Below are 5,678 nucleotides of genomic sequence, written 5' to 3' on the forward strand. Positions count from 1 at the left end.
TCCCCCCACCTAAATAAAAACTGCATCTGCGTGTCGTTTTGTCCACATTCTGTATGTGCCTCTGTGTGCACATGATACATTCACAGACACGTGTGCTTTGCTCCAACCTTTACATTTATGCACACTGTGAAATAAAAGTTTTCATTAAATTCATTCATCTTTTGGATTAGCCAAAGGAGAGCCCTGTAGACATTAATGTAGCATAGAAAATCAATACATCACAATTAGCAAAAAGCAATTGGAAAGCCTCCTGGCTTTTATTTTATTTTATTTTTACTCACACACATTCAGTTTGTTCGAACAGAGAATGGTTTTGCTATTCATTCCATCAGCCAGAATTCTTGAACCAATAAAGCCAATGGACACTAATTAAAAGGCATTTGTCATGTCCATTACATTTGACTCAACACCAAGTTGCTTAATGAATTACATTTGGGTTTCACCTTAGAGTTGATTAAATATTTAACATTTGGAACAAAAATACAGCTGCATTTGGTAGGTTAAGGGTGAGCCACAAAATGGCTTCTAACAACCAATTCTAGAAGAAGCTCATTATAGGAAACACTACTAAAAATTATCTAACCTAATAAACCAATACTTCAGGTAAAAAAAACTGAGGCTCAAGAAATCAGGTGGCATTCCCAAGGTCATCCACGTAGACCTTGATCTGGCACTCCTTGAAGCTGGACATTCGGCTCGTTTTGAGAAGTAGAAAATGAGACTTGTTTCTTTTAAGATGGTCAAACCCTAGTTTTCAGAGATTGGCCCTCTTTTAGAACAGGTGTAGACTGCACTTGACTTCAGGGTGCACGTGTTTCTGACAATGTCAAACGAAGTTTCTGCTCTGGGGGAAAGATCTGGATTCTAGCTGCTGCCCGCAGGTGGTGCAGGGTTAAGTGGCACCGTGTTTCAGTGCAGGATTTATTCTTGAAGTTGTGAGCTTCAGCTAACTGCAGATGTGAAAGGTAAGATGCCAGTTTCAAAACGAATAGCACATGGTCAGAACATAAAATATATTCATTGTGCTTCTTCCCTATCTAAGGACAACTGACCACACTAGAAAAAGCAGACCGATAAAATTTTATAGTCTTTAAGAAAAAAAGAAAAAGGAAGCTCTTTCTAACTTAAATGTGATTAAGAAAAAGTGATACGTGGTTCTGATTTAGAAGATATTTGGGGTAGCTACATTGTAAGGCTCCTCAGAGGAAGAGCTATTTCAGTTAATTAACGAACTAATTTTTATAGCATTATTGAGGTATAATTGATAGACTAAACTACACATATTTAAGGAGCACAACTTGACCAGTGTTGACATATGCATGCACTCAGGAAACCATCATCACAATCAACATAATAAACATTTCCATAATATCTAAACGTTTCCTATTTGTAATCCACTCTCCAACTCTGTCCCTAGCCAACCACTAATCTGTTTTTTGTTTGTTTGTTTGTTTGCTTTTGCTTTAAGGGAGGAGTGTTTTAGGTTTGGAGGATTTTTTTTTTTTTTTAAGTAGGGCGCAGCTCACAATGGCCCATGCCAGGATCGAACTGGCAAACTTGGTGCTACCAGCACCACACTCTAACCAACTGAGCTAACCGGCCATGCTGGGGGATTCTTTTAACTGGTATTCAAATGATCCTTTATTGAAATATTTCCCTTAGTCATTCTTAACTAGCTGGGCATTCAGCTGCCCCTGTGTTGATGTCATCTGTGACGTCATAATGATGGCAGCCATCAACATTGCAGCCCACAGATTAGGCAGTCCCCAGAATTTCTTTAATGGTTCCAGAGAGTTCTCTGGCTAAAGATCAGTACCACATGTGTCAGGCAATGCTGACAATCTCATCAACAGTGCTATTTCCACTGTGTTTACTATTTTTCTGCGTCTTTCTGTCTCTGGGTGGCTCCTTTGGGAGGACTGTGATAAGCAGGGCGGAGGCAGCGCCTGAGTCTGAGTCCTTCTGTTCTGAAGGGTCATGTCCGCTATAATCCTTAGACCCGTCCAGTCACTGGTTGTTTTGGTGACATCACCACCAAACATTTTTGGAGATAGACTCAGGAGACAGATCTCAGTGGCCAGGGCAGACGTGGCACCGATTTCCCCACTGAGACACCTGAGGTACACAACTTTGATCTTGTTTGAGTTGAACTTGAGTGATATGTTGGAGGCAGCTGGTGCCAAATGAACCGGGATGCACGAAGACCAAAGAAAGTTGTACCTTGGCCCCTCTAAGACAAAAGCTGAAAGGTGCTTTTTGTTACTATAGACTTGTTTGTATTTTCTAGAATCTTCTAGAAGAAATGATATCATATAGTACGTATTCTTGTGTTTTTTTTTGGTCTGGCTTATGTAATTCAACATAAATGATTTTGAGATTCATCCATGTTCTTGCATGTATCAATAGTTTTTTCCTTTTTTTGTCTAAGTTTATTATAAGGAAATTTTTTTAAATTAACATTACCAATTTGCTAGTTTATTCAGTATCCAGAATTGAAACGAAATATTCACAGATTTTCTGGATTTTGTTTTTACTATATTTCTAACGCATTTAGGGCTTTGCAAAAAATTAAATGCTCTTCTTTCTTCACTCGGCAGCAGAAGCTCAAAAAAAAAGCGGGTCTTAACACCCTGGACTCCTGAAGATGTGTTGCTTTCTTTTCTTTTCTTTTTTTTTTGGTTGTTGTTGTTGTTGCCCTCTTCTTGTTCACACTTTAGCAAGAAGAGAAAAAGGTCTGTGATGGGGTAGGAAACACAGATCTAGAAACAGAACTCTAATCTGGTTTTCCAAGTCTCCACACAGACACTGCCCTCACTGCAAAACTTCCTTAGATCTCCCCTTAACAACCTCAGCACTCTTTTCTCACTTTAATAACCAATTCTTTTCGCTGTCCCAAAAAAAGAGCAAGGCTATGCCTGGTAAAAGAGTTTTGATTTCACTGCTTCCTGCAATCCAGTTTATAATAACCTTTTCCATGAGCACAGGAGATACTTTTAATCAGAAATCCTTTTTTCTGAGACTTAGACTCAGGTAGCTGAGTTCCAGATCTGTCTCTGACATTCACTTAAAGTGTGACTTTCCCCCTCTGGATAGGTGAACTGGATCCCCGTCCAGATATTATACTCCATGTCCATAATTCTATGGGTGAAATGGGCTTTCACCATATTAACAAATCATAGGGCAGATATTCAAAACCATGGGTTTATTTTGAGATTCATAACAAAGTACTTGCTAAGTAGTACCCTGATAAAGACCCCCACATTCTCTGACTCAGTGCCTCTCCTCTATAAAGCAGGATGGAATGCAAACAGTATTTCCCCAAATGAACCAGCTACCCAGTGAGGTCAAATTATCTTCACCAACAGTTTGAAGACATTTCTAAGAAGTCACTTAGGGCAAGGTTCAGAGACAGAAATTCTAATACTAGTGACATTTTGCTAGAGAGGATATCTTTAACCAAAAATGCGGAATGCTTGTCTTAACTATGAATGCTGGTGTGTATTTTAAACTGTTGAGTATTAAGTAACTGCTTTTTAGAGTTATTGTGGTTGTAGATTATCAGAAGGAGTGTTTAAGCGAGGGGCAAAGTGATATTAGCCCTACATTTTACAATTGCTACAAGTTTTACCGTGTGTCTCCAAAAATAAGACCTAGCCAGACAATCAGTTCTAATGAGTCTTTTGGAGCAAAAATTAATATAAGACCCCGTATTATATTATATTATATTATATTATATTATATTATATTATATTATATTATATTATAAGACCCAGTCTTATATTATAATAAAATAAGACCAGGTCTTATATTAATTTTTGCTCCAAAAGACACATTAGAACTGATTGTCCAGCTAGGTCTTATTTTCGGGGAAACACGGTAGCATTTTGGAAGACCTTTAAAAGGAGCACTGAAGAGTTACTTAGGCCCCCAGGCTTGTTCCATTTCCTACCAGAACTCCCAAGCAGAAGACACCCTCTCATTCACTATAATCCAAGTGAGCACAGCTATAGAGCCAAAATTTACATCTCACACTTCGATCACTAAGTAAATTTTTCACCAATCACTGCACTCTATAGGCTAAATATTGTACCTCTAATTATTCTCTGAAGTATCCCAGCTCACTAGGTGTTTTGAGGGGCTGTGGAGACTCGTATTTGAAAAGGAGAAAAGAAAACAAATCTTTGGGGGGGGGATTGTGTATGTGTGTGTATCTGAATTTTATTCTTCTCGGTACTCTAACACCTAGAATGAATATTCTAGATGCTGTTACAACTCTAGAAGAATTAATTATGCCTAGTGAGTTAAAACTCTAAGTGCAAGCACAGAAACACACACACATACCCTTAGTATATCTAAATTAATGAGGCAAATGGATAAAGAAGAGGGCAGAGAGGCTTTAAAATGGAGCAGACCTTAGTTGGAATTCTGGCCTGCCATCCACTTAGCATGGCTGAGAGTCTTGTTTCTAGCACCTGCTGCCTTGGTTCAAATCGTGCTTCTATACTATTTGTAAGCTGCGTGACTTTGGACAAATTACTCTACCTCTCTCTGTCTCCAGTACCCCTTTGTAACATGGGAACAGAAACAGTGTCTCTCGTAGGGATATTCTCAGTATCAACCGCTACAACACACATAAAGAGCTTGGGAGAGTACCTAGCGCATAATTAGAACTCAATTAAATAGTGGTTATTATTATCATTATTATTATCATCATCATTACTAAGTAATTTATACCCTATACAAGTTATTAGACTCTCTAGGCCTCAGTTTTCCTCTCTCTAAAACAGGTATAACGAGATGATTATGAAAGAGAAATGAGGCGGTGGATGACAACTCATTCTGGACAGTGCCTGGGTAAGAAGGTCCCAGCCCAGTCATACGGTAGAATGTCAGCTGGGAGTCCCAAGTTTCATGGTCACTAGTCAAGAAATGCCACACACTTTGAAGCAGCTGAAGGTGGTAAGGCGTGGGGTGGTAGCCAGCTTTATTTATTGTCAAGGCCAGCATATTCATCAACTCTCCTCATTAAAATTTGCCAATTAATGAGCAGTGGCATCCCCTTAGAAAGGTCAGCAGCAACCTAAGCAAACTTATCAAAATTTCAAAGAGGTACAGAGTTTGGGAAAAGTTCATTCTTCCCTTAATTAACGGATCTAATTACAATCCTGACATAACAAAATGCAAAATGCGCTCTTCAAAAGACACCAAGTCAAAGGTTTAACAGACCAGATAACCTTCTCCTTTGGTACAGGCTGACCCAAATGTAGGCGAGGGGGAGGAGGGAAACTTAGCATACAATCAACAGGGTTGATGAAACAGCTTTTCAAGAAATTAAAGCTTAGTAGCACATCGGAATCCCAGAGCAACAAAGGAATTGAAAGGGAATAAAAATGCTCCCACATCCTGGGATCCAGGAGAACACAAAGTCAAGACTTCCACTAATCTCCCTTAGAGCAGACGTCAAAGTATTTATTTGGTGACCTTTCCTGGCTAGTTATGAATAGCACTTTAGCATCCTGAAGAGTCTGGGTCCATAACTGTTGCCTCATTTAGACAAAACCTAAAGCACAATAAGATAGAATGGACACGCCGTGCTTAAATTGTTCCTGAAATAGCAGATCCAGAATTTCAAACCAGGTACCACTGGTCAAAGGCTTAGAGGAAAGGCAGCCTGACCT

At 39.1% G+C, this 5,678-nt stretch overlaps 1 pseudogene; it reads right to left on the reverse strand.

Annotated features, from left to right (window-relative positions):
• Positions 1 to 1,668: 1,668 nt before the first annotated feature.
• LOC141567650 (large ribosomal subunit protein uL11 pseudogene) lies at positions 1,669 to 2,312 on the reverse strand (annotated as a pseudogene).
• Positions 2,313 to 5,678: the final 3,366 nt, after the last annotated feature.

Source organism: Rhinolophus sinicus, chromosome 8 (genome assembly GCF_057876585.1).
Source record: "Rhinolophus sinicus isolate RSI-liver-muscle chromosome 8, RSI-T2T, whole genome shotgun sequence".
NCBI classification, from domain to species: domain Eukaryota; kingdom Metazoa; phylum Chordata; class Mammalia; order Chiroptera; family Rhinolophidae; genus Rhinolophus; species Rhinolophus sinicus.